Source organism: Dendrobates tinctorius, unplaced genomic scaffold (assembly GCF_039654945.1).
Source record: "Dendrobates tinctorius isolate UK_male_01 unplaced genomic scaffold, ASM3965494v1 ptg000200l, whole genome shotgun sequence".
NCBI lineage: Eukaryota > Metazoa > Chordata > Amphibia > Anura > Dendrobatidae > Dendrobates > Dendrobates tinctorius.
In genome coordinates, this window is record NW_027361867.1 from 1,577,684 (window position 1) to 1,592,762 (window position 15,079).

The window sequence follows — 15,079 nt, forward strand, 5'->3', positions numbered from 1 at the left end:
TCTGTGTGGGGCAGAAACTGCGAGAGAGGGCATCTGCCCTCACATTTTTAGTCCCGGGGCGGAAGGTGATTATAAAATCAAACCTGGAGAAAAACAAGGCCCACCTAGCCTGCCTGGGATTTAGTCTTTTAGCTGACTCTAGGTAGGTTAGGTTTTTGTGGTCTGTAATAACAGTGACCTTGTGTTTGGCACCTTCGAGGAAGTGGCGCCATTCCTCGAAGGCCCATTTGATCGCCAGTAATTCCCGATTACCGACGTCATAGTTTCCCTCCGTGGCAGAGAATTTGCGGGAGAAAAATGCACATGGGCGAAGCTGAGTGAGGGATGCAGTGCCTTGCGAGAGCACTGCTCCCACTCCGACTTCGGAGGCATCTACTTCAACAATAAAGGGGTGGTCCAAGTTTGGTTGAATCAACACCGGGTTGGCCACGAAGCACTCCTTTAGTGTAGAAAAAGCTCAGGTTGCCTCAGGATTCCAATTAGTCACGTCCGCCCCTTTTCGGGTAAGGTCCGTGAGTGGCTTGGCAATCTCAGAGAAACCCCTGATAAACTTGCGGTAATAATTCGCAAATCCCAAAAACCGCTGCAGCGCTTTCAGCGATTTGGGTTGCACCCAATCCTTAATGGGTTGAATCTTGGCAGGGTCCATGCGAAACCCCTTGCCTGAGACCATGTATCCTAAGAACTGTACCTCTTCAGCAAAAAAAAAAAACACATTTTTCTAATTTCGCATACAAGGAGTTTTTTCGCAGTCTCTGCAATACCGAACGGACGTGTTGAGCATGTGTCACAGGGTCAGCCGAATAAATCAAAATGTCATCCAGATACACGACGACACACACCCCACAAATGTCCCTGAAAATGTCATTGACAAAGTGTTGAAATACGGCAGGTGCGTTACTGAGTCCGAACGGCATTACAAGGTACTCAAAGTGACCAAGAGGTGTATTAAAGGCCGTTTTCCATTCGTCACCGCTTCTTATGCGGACCAGATTATATGCCCCCCGGAGGTCAAGTTTAGTAAACCAGCGGGCTCCCAGTAGCTGATTAAACAGATCAGGAATGAGTGGGAGCGAGTACTGATTTTTTACAGTAATTGCGTTCAGCTCACGATAATCGATGCATGGTCTGAGTCCACCATCTTTTTTTTCTACAAAGAAAAACCCAGCTCCTACAGGTGAGGTGGAAGGTCTAATAAAGCCTTTACGTAGGCTGTCTGCTATGTAGTCATTCATGGCTACACGCTCCGGACCCGAGAGGTTGAATATTCTCCCCTTAGGGAGACGGGCACCAGGGACCAAGTCTATAGGACAGTCGTACTCTCTATGAGGAGGTAGTTTCTCAGACTCCACTATGGAGAAGACATCTTCATAATCTCCGAATGCATATGGAATGGAGGGGTTTTTAATTTTAACTTGGTTCACTGACAGTGACATACAGCGATTCTGACACCGTGGACTCCAGCGCACGATATCACCTATGCGCCAGTCAATAACTGGATTATGCTGGTGCAACCATGGCATGCCTAACACAACTGGATCTGATAAATTGTGTATAACAAAAAATGACATTTGTTCGTTATGTAATGTCCCCACTGACATAGAAATTTCGGCAGTAATGAATTCCACGCCTCCCTGGTCTATAGATGTACCATTAATTGTAATAGTTTGAATAGGCGCTTTAAGCTTTAGCAGAGGTACACCCAGACTCTTAGCAAATAAAAAATCCATAAGGTTGCCGGCAGCACCACAATCCACATAAGCCTTCGCACACAGACGTTTCTTAGCAAAAGAAAGGGAAACTGGTAACAACAGTTTGGCCGCTTTTGCGGGCAATACCTGACCCCCAGCGCTGTCCAGGGGGCGATGCTCCAGGAATGTGGATTTCCAACAGCCAGCATTTTCTTTGAAGCTTCCAGGCTGCAGCATGCTTGGGCCTGAGAGTAACCTTCCAGGCTGTGCAATGTAACAGGTGTTTGGGCCAGGAATCAGCTCAGTCAGGAGGAAGAAAAAAAAAAGGTGAGGAAAACTGCTTTTATATGTGTTAAGTATAGACACAAGAGCAGTTTTATTTTTTTGGGGCCGGATATAATGTGACGTCTGCCTGCGGTCTGGACTGCAGCCAGACAGCACCCCGAGAAACACTGATACCCTTTACCCCTATACAGGGATCTGGATTTATAGCAGAGCCCAGGAGGCGCTGTCTGAATAGGAGCAATGACCAGAGCAGGACGGTCGCCAGAAAGGTGTTCCAATACAGGACACAGAGGCAATGATATCCGAGACTAAACCAGTCGGGCAGAAATGGTACAAAAACAGTAGACAGTAGCAGAGTCAGATTCCAGGTCGAAGCCAGAGTCATAAACCAGGAGGGCAGCAGAGGTACAGAATCGTTAGGCAGAAGCAGAGTCAGAATCCAGGCCGAAGTCAGAGTCATAAACCAGGAGGGCAGCAGAAGTACAGAATCGTTAGGCAAAAGCAGAGTCAGAATCCAGGCCGAAGTCAGAGTCATAAACCAGGAGAGTCGCAGAGGTACAGAATCGTTAGGCAGAAGCAGAGTCAGAAGTCCAGGCAAAAGTCAGAGTCAGTCAACAGCAATTCACACAGTAACACGCAGGGGAACCAAGAATATATCCGGCGGCTTGCAAGCCCAGTCCAAAGGTATTTGAGGGATCAGGTCATCCCTCACAGGCTCCCGGGCTGATGATGTCATCAGGACCGCCCCCAGGACCAGACCTGATGACGATGCACCAACCCCTTCATGACTGACAGAGGAGCGGAGTCTGTGTCCACTAGACGCCTGCGCAGAAGCCCTTTCACTGTTGCCACCATTACTCGGGCGCGAGCCACGGCGCCTCACAGTGGCTGAGGGCGGAACAGCAGGCCCTGAATTCGACGATGACATGTCAGTCCGGCGCCTCCTGGTAGCCGAGGCCTGGACAGCAGGCCCCGAGCCCGAGGGCGGCGTGACAGTCCGTCGCCTCCTAGTGGCTGAGGGCGGAACAGCAGACCCCGAGTCTGACGGTGACGTGACACAGAGCCACCAGACTACTACCCCTAATATCCCTCATCATCCCGTCAGCCAGAGCCACCGGACTACTACCCCTAATATCCCACATCATCCCATCATTCAGAGCCACCGAACTACTACCCCTAATATCTCACATCATCCCGTCAGCCAGAGCCACCGGACTACTACCCCTAATATCCCACATCATCCCGTCAGCCAGAGCCACCGGACTACTACCCCTAATATCCCTCATCATCCCGTCAGCCAGAGCTACCGGACTACTACCACTAATATCTCTCATCATCCCGTCAGCCAGAGCCACCAGACTACTACCCCTAATATCCCTCATCATCTCGTCAGCCAGAGCCACCGGACTACTACCCCTAATATCCCACATCATCCCGTCAGCCAGAGCCACCGGACTACTCCCACTAATATCCCACATCATCTCGTCAGTCAGAGCCGCCGGACTACTACCCCTAATATCCCACATCATCCCGTCAGCCAGAGCCACCGGACTACTCCCCCTAATATCCCACATCATCCCATCAGCCAGAGCCACCGGACTACTCCCACTAATATCCCACATCATCTCGTCAGTCAGAGCCACCGGACTACTACCCCTAATATCCCACATCATCCCGTCAGCCAGAGCCACCGGACTACTACCCCTAATATCCCACATCATCTCATCAGCCAGAGCCACCGGAATACTACCACTAATATCCCACATCATCCCGTCAGCCAGAGCCACCGGACTACTACCCCTAATATCCCACATCATCCCATCAGCCAGAGCCACCAGACTACTACCCCTAATATCCCTCATCATCCCGTCAGCCAGAGCCACCGGACTACTACCACTAATATCCCACATCATCCCATCAGCCAGAGCCACCGGAATACTACCACTAATATCCCACATCATCCCGTCAGCCAGAACCACCGGACTACTACCCCTAATTTTCCACATCATCTCGTCAGCCAGAGCCACCGGACTACTACCACTAATATCCCACATCATCCCGTCAGCCAGAGCCACCGGACTACTACCCCTAATATCCCACATCACCCCAGCAGCCAGAGCCACCGGATTACTACCCCTAATATCACCCATCATCCCGTCAACCAGAGCCACCGGACTACTACCCCTAATATCCCACATCATCCCGTCAGCCACCGGACTACTACCCCTAATATCCCACATCATCCCGTCAGCCAGAGCCACCGGACTACTACCCCTAATATCCCACATCATCCCATCAGCCAGAGCCACCGGAATACTACCACTAATATCCCACATCATCCCGTCAGCCAGAACCACCGGACTACTACCCCTAATTTTCCACATCATCTCGTCAGCCAGAGCCACCGGACTACTACCACTAATATCCCACATCATCCCGTCAGCCAGAGCCACCGGACTACTACCCCTAATATCCCACATCACCCCAGCAGCCAGAGCCACCGGATTACTACCCCTAATATCACCCATCATCCCGTCAACCAGAGCCACCGGACTACTACCCCTAATATCCCACATCATCCCGTCAGCCACCGGACTACTACCCCTAATATCCCACATCATCCCGTCAGCCAGAGCCACCGGACTACTACCCCTAATATCCCACATCATCCCATCAGCCAGAGCCACCGGACTGCTACCACTAATATCCCACATCATCCCGTCAGCCAGAGCCACCGGACTACTACCCCTAATATCCCACATCATCCCGTCAGCCAGAGCCACCGGACTGCTACCACTAATATCCCACATCATCCCATCAGCCAGAGCCACCGGACTGCTACCACTAATATCCCACATCATCCCATCAGCCAGAGCCACCGGACTACTACCCCTAATATCCCACATCATCTCGTCAGCCAGAGCCACCGGACTACTACCCCTAATATCCCACATCATCCCGTCAGCCAGAGCCACCGGACTACTGCTCCTAATATCCCACATCATCCCATCAGCCAGAGCCACCGGACTACTACCACTAATATCCCACATCATCCCGTCACAGCCACTGGACTACTACCCCTAATATTCCACATCATCTCGTCAGTCAGAGCCACCGAACTACTACCCCTAATATCCCACATCATCCCATCAGCCAGAGCCACCGGACTGCTACCCCTAATTTCCCACATCATCTCGTCAGCCAGAGCCACCGGACTACTACCCCTAATATCCCACATCATCCCATCAGCCAGAGCCACCGGACTGCTACCACTAATATCCCACATCATCCCGTCAGCCAGAGCCACCGGACTACTACCCCTAATATCCCACATCATCCCGTCAGCCAGAGCCACTGGACTGCTACCACTAATATCCCACATCATCCCATCAGCCAGAGCCACCGGACTGCTACCACTAATATCCCACATCATCCCATCAGCCAGAGCCACCGGACTACTACCCCTAATATCCCACATCATCCCGTCAGCCACCGGACTACTACCCCTAATATCCCACATCATCCCGTCAGCCAGAGCCACCGGACTACTACCCCTAATATCCCACATCATCCCATCAGCCAGAGCCACCGGACTACAACCACTAATATCCCACATCATCCCATCAGCCAGAGCCACCGGACTACTACCCCTAATATCCCACATCATCTCGTCAGCCAGAGCCACCGGACTACTACCCCTAATATCCCACATCATCCCGTCAGCCAGAGCCACCGGACTACTGCTCCTAATATCCCACATCATCCCATCAGCCAGAGCCACCGGACTACTACCCCTAATCAGCCAGAGCCACCGGACTACTACCCCTAATATCCCACATCATCCCGTCACAGCCACTGGACTACTACCCCTAATATCCCACATCATCTCGTCAGTCAGAGCCACCGGACTACTACCCCTAATATCCCACATCATCCCATCAGCCAGAGCCACCGGACTGCTACCCCTAATTTCCCACATCATCTCGTCAGCCAGAGCCACCGGACTACTACCCCTAATATCCCACATCATCCCTTCAGCCAGAGCCACCGGACTGCTACCACTAATATCCCACATCATCCCGTCAGCCAGAGCCACCGGACTACTACCCCTAATATCCCACATCATCCCGTCAGCCAGAGCCACCGGACTGCTACCACTAATGTCCCACATCATCCCATCAGCCAGAGCCACCGGACTGCTACCACTAATATCCCACATCATCCCATCAGCCAGAGCCACCGGACTACTACCCCTAATATCCCACATCATCTCGTCAGCCAGAGCCACCGGACTACTACCCCTAATATCCCACATCATCCCGTCAGCCAGAGCCACCGGACTACTGCTCCTAATATCCCACATCATCCCATCAGCCAGAGCCACCGGACTACTACCCCTAATCAGCCAGAGCCACCGGACTACTACCCCTAATATCCCACATCATCCCGTCACAGCCACTGGACTACTACCCCTAATATCCCACATCATCTCGTCAGTCAGAGCCACCGGACTACTACCCCTAATATCCCACATCATCCCATCAGCCAGAGCCACCGGACTGCTACCCCTAATTTCCCACATCATCTCGTCAGCCAGAGCCACCGGACTACTACCCCTAATATCCCACATCATCCCATCAGCCAGAGCCACCGGACTGCTACCACTAATATCCCACATCATCTCGTCAGCCAGAGCCACCGGACTACTACCCCTAATATCCCACATCATCCCATCAGCCAGAGCCACCGGACTGCTACCCCTAATTTCCCACATCATCTCGTCAGCCAGAGCCACCGGACTACTACCCCTAATATCCCACATCATCCCATCAGTCAGAGCCACCGGACTACTACCCCTAATATCCCACATCATCCCGTCAGCCAGAGCCACCGGACTACCCCTAATATCCCACATCATCTCGTCAGTCAGAGCCACCGGACTACTACCCCTAATATCTCACATCATCTCGTCAGCCTGTGGTCAGAGCCAGAGCTCTGAGTGGTACGATCCTAACTTCCATACTGTGGATCCCTTTAAGAGAGGCCTGGCGTCAGAACCATAGCGCTGAGTGGATTTGCCCTGACTTGCATACTAATGATCCCTTTAATAGAACCCTGGGGTCAGAATCAGAGCGCTGAGGGATTTGCCCTAACTTCCGTACAGGAGATCCCTTTAAGAAAGGCCTGGAGTCAGTACCAAAACGCTGAGTGGATTTGCCCTAACTTCCATACCAATGATCCATGGGAGGGGGGGATTCATTTATGTCATGTGCTCTGTGCTCCTGTGTGGGGGGCAGACAATGGCTGGAGCTTATGTTCCCGGGGATGCTAGATTTCTCCCACCATGTCAGTGTCTGCTGAGGTGTTGTCAAGTGGAAAAACTTGCTGATAGCAACCAATCACAGCTCAGCTTCTTTTTAACAGCTCTGGTGAAATGAAAGATGCTTCGTGATTGGTTGGTGATACACACACACACACACACATAGATATGTTCAGTTTTATATATATAGATAAGATAAATCCATACATAGATATATGTAACCGGATTGTAGATCTATCACTGGATATCCGTGTATAAGGGGAATAGATCCTGTGCACTTATAGATGAATAGCTTATATAATGAGAGGACACAGAGCAAAGGGTATAAATAGTGAGAGAATAAAGAGCTGACAGCGCATTACATCCCTGGAATACAGATAGGAGATATAAAGTGCAGCCAGTGCTATATGGGATATCCCAGGAATACAGCACAGCCCATATAGTGTAAAGGAGGAACCATCCTAACAAGAGATGGGGATTACAGATCCTACAGGCGACATGCCGGGAGTGTACAGAGAAAGATGGCAGAGTCACCACTATTCCCTCTTACGGGCTGTTAAATATTAATAATCCGTTAATTTCATATAAGACTCAGTTCTGTACATTGCTTTAGCTGACACGACATAGGCTATTTTTGTAAGTTTGGCTCATGGTACAGGACAACTCCATATATACCGAGATCACGTGCTTCAAGAGACGTATATAATTCATGGCTAACTGTAGCGGTCGCTCGCTCCTTCCCTCACCAACATGAGACACAGACGCAAGATGTCATCTCTGCACGGACATAACTGAACAGCTGGTATGTTAATCCAACTCACATCCAGAGAAGCTACGCACTACAGGACACATGTCTTTTCAGAGTTCCAGGAAAGAAGGTGACAAGCTTTTGCTATGAACTAATGGACAATCTCTCTTTCACCTATTTTTATGTTTTTCTGTAATAATCTTTTCTTTGATGGAAGAATCCAAATAAACCTACTACATTTTTATCTGGTAACTAGTCCTAAGTATTTTACAAGAATACGCATTATTTTACACAGATACTGATATTTAACAGTAATTTTGTTGAGGGAACGATAGTCAATACAAGGCCTTAATGACACATCTTTCTTAGCCACGAAAAAAAACCCAGCACCTAAGGGTGAAGAGGATGGTCTAATATGACCCTTCTCCAACGACTCCTTAATATAGGATCGCATAGCCTCGTGCTCGGGTACAGATAAATTGAAGAGCCGACCCTTGGGAAATTTACACCCAGGGCTCAGCTCAATTGCACAGTCATAACTTCTATGAGGAGGCAAAGACGCAGACTCATTCTCACTAAATACATCATAAAAGTCCGCCAAATAGTCAGGAACATCATGCGACTGGGGAGAGGTGGAGAAAACAGGAGCATCACTAAGGGCACACCGACAACCCCAACTCACCACAGACACAGATTTCCAATCCAAAACTGGATTATGGATTTGCAACCAGGGAAACCCCAGAACAATGGTATCATGCAAATTATGCAACACCAAAAATCTGCAATTCTCTTGATGGTCTGGGGCGACACGCATTACCACCTGGGTCCAAAACTGAGGTTTATTCTGCGCCAAAGGAGTAGTATCAATACCCCTCAAAGGGATAGGCGCCCGCAGAGGTGTGTTATGAATGAGTCACCGAAGGAGGAAAAAACAAAAATACAAGCTAAGTCCAGAAAACCAGAGAGGTTGGTAGCTATCGGATTGCAGACCCCTGATCCTATCCACAACAACTAACAGTAGCCGTGGGGGGTTCCTACGATGCCCTAGACCCCTCGATCACAGCCGGAGAACTAAATAGGCCTAAAGAAAGGGGAAATCTAAACTGCCCCAGAGCAGACCCCAAAGCAATAGGCAGCCCCCAACATATAATGACGGTGAAGCAAGATGAAAACACTAACACAGATATAAAGATAGATTGAGCAAACGATGGGGCCCAAGCTAACTAAAAAGGACAGGAAAGAAAAGCTGCTGTCTGCAATCCGTAAAAAACCCTACCAAAAAATGTCCCAACCGTCTGATAGGAAAAACAGGCCCTGAAGTCGCTAGGACTTCAAAAAGACTATTTCAGCCCTCAGGTAAATTCTGAAGACAGAGCAAAGAGACAAACTGATCAGAGACAAAAATGGAACTCGGCACATCCCCGACCGGGGATGGCTGAACTCCAAAAAACAAGGAAAACAAAACTAATAAGTTAAATAGCAGAGCAAAAACTTATCTTTGGGAAGCAGGAATCAGACTGGTCTCCAAGAATCCAGCAGAGAAATCACCAGCGACTTAGAAGGGCGTCGGCTGCCTTATATCCAGTCAGAATTTCCTGTTACCCAGTCATCATCTACCAGATCAGGTGTTTGGTAATCAGCCTCACTACCTTCCTTCACCAGAAGAGGGAGTTCATCAGACATCGACAGTGAAGGGGAAAATGAACTCACAACAGTGGGGCATCCAAAATAACCCCCCTGCGATAAAGTTCTAGGGCAAGATTAGCTTGCTGTATATTTTTGTCACATGGTGCCAGTGGCGGGATAACTAAGATAAGCCCCCACTGTGCCTGTGATAGCCGTGTGCTGGCAGTGCGTCGCATCACTCTGCCTGCTGACATATTGGTGTCAGCGGTGGGATTGTCACATGTTGGTGGCAGCGGTGGGATCATGACAATTTCCATTTTCCCGTTAGGGCTAAGGCTGAGATTAGGGTTAGGGGTGTGTTGGGGTTAGGGTTGGAGTTAGAATTGGGGGTTTCAACTGTTTAGGCACATCAGATGCTCTCCAAACAACATGGCGTCTGATCTCAATTCCAGCCAAAAAAGTCAAATGGCGCTGCTTCCCCTCCGAGCTCTTCCTTGCGCCCAAATAGTGGTTTACCCCCACATTTGGGGTATCAGCGTACTCACGACAAATTGCACAATAACTTTTGGGGTCCTGTTACTTTTGGGAAAATAACAATTGGGGGTGAAAAGATCATTTTTGTGGAAAAAATATTTTTTAATTGTACGGCTGTACATTATAAACTTATGTGAAGCCCTTGGGGGTTCAAAGTCCTCACCACATATCTAGATAAGTTCCTTGTGGGTGTCTAGTTTCCAAAATAGGGTCACTTGTGGGGAGTTTCCACTGTTTAGGCACATAAGGGGCTTTCCAAACTTGATATGGCATCCGATATGAATTCCAGCCAATTTTGCAGAGAAAAAGTCAAACGGCGCTGCTTCCCTTCCGAGCTCTGCCATGAGCCAAAAGAGTGGTTCCCCCCCACATATCAGGTATCAGCTTACTCAGAACAAATTGCAAAATAACTTTTCCAGTTCAATTTCTACTGTTACCTTTGGTAAAATAAAAAAATTGAACCTGAAGCAATTTTTTTTGTGAAAAAAGTTAAATGTTCATTTTTTTAAGCATTTAAAAAATTCCTGTGAAGCACCTGAAAGGTTAATAAATTTCTTGAATCTGGTTTTGAGCACCTTGAGGGGTGCAATTTTTAGAATGGTGTCACTTTTAGGTATTTTCTATCATATAGACCCTCAAAGTGACTTAAAATGTGATGTGGTCCATAAAAATAAAATGGTGTGAAAATGAGAAATCGCTGGTCAACTTTTAACCCTTATAACTTCCTAACAAAAAAAAATTTGGTTCCCAAATTGTGTTGATGTAAAGTAAACATGTGGGAAATATTACTTAAGTTTTTTGAGTGCCGTATCTCTGTGATTTAAGAGCATAAAAATTCAAAGTTGGAAAATTGCGAAATTTTCAAAATTTTCGTCAAATTTCTGTTTTTTTCACAAATAAACGCAAGTTATATGAATGAAATTTTACCACTAACATGAAGTACAATATGTCACGAGAAAACAATGTCAGAATCACCGGGATCCATGGAAGCGTTCCAGAGTTATTACCTCATAAAGGGACAGTGGTCAGAATTGTAAAAATTGGCCCGGGCATTAACATGCAAACCACCCTTGGGAGTAAAGAGGTTAAAGCAAAAAATGTGGTCAATTCTGTACTTAGTATCCCTTATCCTGGTATATATGGTCGTCTCACCCCCCATCCTGATACACAAGGCCCCCTCATCCCTATCCTGGTATGCATGGATCCCTCATCCTTATCCTGGCAGGAATGATCGCTCTCATCCCTATATTAATATGCAGGGCCCCCATCTCGTCCTGGTATGATTGGCCCCCATCTCGTCCTGGTATGCATGGCCCCATCCCATTTGCCCCCACCCCCATCCTAGTATGCATGGCACCATCAGAAAACTTTAAAAAATAAAATTACACTTACCTACCTGGCGCTCCCTCGCTGCATCCTGCTCCGGTGTCAGCAACTGCTTTATGCTTGTAAGCAGCACATGGCAGGGACGTCATGCGTTGCTCACAAGCGGAGCACAGCTGCCGGAGTACTTACCGGGACTGTTCATTGGAGATCGGGGTGACTATTCATTGCTCTTCAGTAGCGCGCAGTGTCAGCCCCCGGCTTCCTGCTGCTGTCAGCGGTCACGTGTGCCGCTACTTAAGAGAAATAAATATTCATTGGATTCATCATTCATTCATCAGGAGACTATTTAATACTGAACTATATTCAAGCGGGACTAGACGAAGAAAACCCTAAAATCATGTATCATGTTATCCGAAACAGTCAGAAAACTAGCCCCATATTGGGTGACCCCCAGACGTCAGACTATTTACTGTGTAAGTTTATAAGCCACTCCAGTGTCAGGAATAGATAGTATGTGATAATACCGTATATACCACTCAGGGAACACTTACCTTTCAGAGATAATTTCCATATTCATACTAAATAATGGCACAGATCTCCCAGACATTATGACTGCACATATCCCTAGTCTTTATACCGATATTGCACTCGTTCCCTGACAGACCGCAGCATGGCCATTAGTTAGAAGCTGCTAATGATCTTTGGAGCAGGTAAGTTTTCCCTGAGTGGTACATATTGGGCCGTCTGAAGACTGAGTTTAGTCTAGGACAATTTGTCTGCACTACTAATTAACAGCAGTTACATTACCAAACTAGGGCAGTCCCTATAGGAGAAAACACAAGAATTATACTGTATTTTCACATACTATCTATTCCTGACACTGGAGGGGCTTATAAACTTACACAGTATATAGTCTGAGGTCTGGGATCTGCCAATATGGGTCTAGTTTTCTGACTGTTTCGGATAACATGACACATGATTTTAGTTTTTTTGTCTAGTCTCACTTGAATATAGGTCAATATTAAAAAATAGTCTCCCAATGAGTCGCCTTTGGTGAGGACGATGAAACCCATAGAAATGAGAGGCTTGGAGAGTGAGTGTGTATACGTCACCTCTACCTATATACTGAGATGTGGGGTACATGTTTTTTCTATTAGTCACCTATTAACTAATCTTCAGGGGGTGAATTTTGGGTACAGTTTTACATTTGGAATTAATAAAGCTTAGTTTTATCCTTTTGTCAGCAAACATGAGGAATGACAAGAGACAACCCATTTAAGAAGATTCAATTTTGGTTAAAACTATTCCAACACTATGAACATAAAAAAGACTTCTCCCCTATGTGACGTCTCTGATGTTTATTCACAGTTGATTTCCAAGTAAAATATTTCCCACATGAAGAAAATGAAAATGGCTTCTCCTCTGTGTGAGGTATCTGATGTCTAACAAGAAGCGCTTTCCGGTTAAAACATTTCTCACATTCTGAACAGGAAAAAGGCTTCTCCCCTGTGTGCGTTCTTTGATGGCGATCAAGATCTATTTTCCATTTAAAACATTTCCCACATTCTGAACATCAAACAGGCTTCTCTCCTGTGTGAGTTCTTTGGTGCTTAACAAAATTCCCTTTATGGTTAAAACATTTCCCACATTCTGAACATGAAAAAGGCTTCTCTCCTGTGTGAGTTCTTTGGTGTTCATCAAGATTCCCTTTTTGGTTAAAACATTTCCCACATTCTGAACATGAAAAAGGCTTCTCTCCTGTGTGAGTTCTTTGGTGATTAACCAATTGTGAATTCCAGTTAAAACATTTCCCATATTCTGAACAGGAAAAAGGCTTCTCCCCTGCGTGAGTTCTCTGGTGACTAATAAGATGACATTTCTGGTTAAAAGTTTTCCCACATTCTGAACATGAAAAAGGTTTCTCCCCTGTATGAGTTCTTTGGTGATTAACCAATTGTGATTTCAGGTTAAAACATTTCCCACATTCTGAACAAGAAAAAGGCTTCTCCCCTGTGTGAGTTCTATGGTGATTAACCAAATCTGATTTCCGATTAAAACATTTCCCACATTCTGAACAGGAAAAAAGCTTCTCCCCCATGTGAATGCTCTGATGTCTAACAAGAATCGCTTTCTGGCTAAAACATTTCCCACATTCAGAACACGAAAAAGGTTTCTCCCCTGTGTGTGTTCTCTGGTGATTAACAAAATGTGATTTATGTGCAAAACATTTCCCACATTCTGAACAGGAAAAAGGCTTCTCCCCTGTGTGAGTTCTATGGTGATAAACCAAATCTGATTTCTGGTTAAAACATTTCCCACATTCTGAACAGGAAAAAGGCTTCTCCCCTGTGTGAGTTCTATGGTGATAAACCAATTGTGATTTCCAGTGAAAACATTTCCCACATTCTGAACAGGAAAAAGGCTTCTCCCCTGTGTGAGTTCTCTGGTGTGTAACAAAATGAGATTTCTTGTTAAAACATTTCCCACATTCTGAACATGAAAATGACTTCTTTGCTTTAGGAGCAGTTTGTTTTTTATTGCCTCTTTTGTGACTTTGATTTTCCTTAGTAGTCAGTAATGAATCAGAAGATGGGACCTGTTTCATAGGATCAGATGACAGATCTTTGCTGTGAATGGATGATGGTATATCTGGAGTACTGGCATTCACTTCAGTTGTATCTGGTAGGATCTCAAGATCATCAGATTTAAAACTTGAAGATGTCAGCTGTCCCTCTGATCTCCTGGTACAGTCATCTGCTAAGATAAAAAACAATTGTTATTTTTTAATAAAATATCCTTGAGTTTTATATTTTTGAACATTTCTACTTAAACTGTCCATAAAAATAGCAAGCTATGTAAAAAACTTTAATTATTTACCAAGACAATGACAGTTCACCATCTAATAGAAAACCTTGTTGGATGAACCAGTAGTGTGTGGTGTTCAACTATTTGTTCATTCTGCCTCCCAAATATCAAATAAAAAGAAACCAATCAATGTTATGTAGGCAAAAATAATACCAATTCTCATCTCAGAAAAAACAAGTCCCCACTCAGGTCCATCATTTGTCAATAGAAAAACAGATAAGGCAGGATAGAGTTAATGCTATAGTTAGGGTTACTGTTAGGCTAAAGTTAGGATTAGGATAAAGAATTAGGCTTTTCTCAATTGTCTCCCCAATAATTGGGTCATGTCACATCAGTCATGTCAGAGTTCTCTTTTTCCGGAAAAAAATAAATAAATAAAAACGAATAAAATGACCCGTCAGTATTATAGTGCAGAGGAGGCTTATACACTTTTATGTTCTGACAGTGAAGAAAGTGCAGTGTCAGATGGCAATGTGGATTACGAGGCCTTTAGTAGCAGCGACAGTGATAGCTCAGAAATGAGCAGTGATTCTGGTCCATCCTCACACACAAGGACCAGTACAACAAGAAGGACAAATAGCGCTTCTGGAGAAATGTCTCCAACTCAGGGAACAATGCCCAGTACTAGCGCTGTCCCTAGTGCTCGTGAATTGGCGCACACCGATGTCCAAGGGGCTTTGCCTC

General features: G+C 46.4%; 1 pseudogene; it reads right to left on the reverse strand.

The window, feature by feature from the left end:
* LOC141056815 (uncharacterized) overlaps nt 1–14,260 on the reverse strand; it is a 79,225-nt pseudogene extending 64,965 nt beyond the window's left edge.
* Between the last annotated feature and the right edge of the window lie 819 nt (nt 14,261–15,079).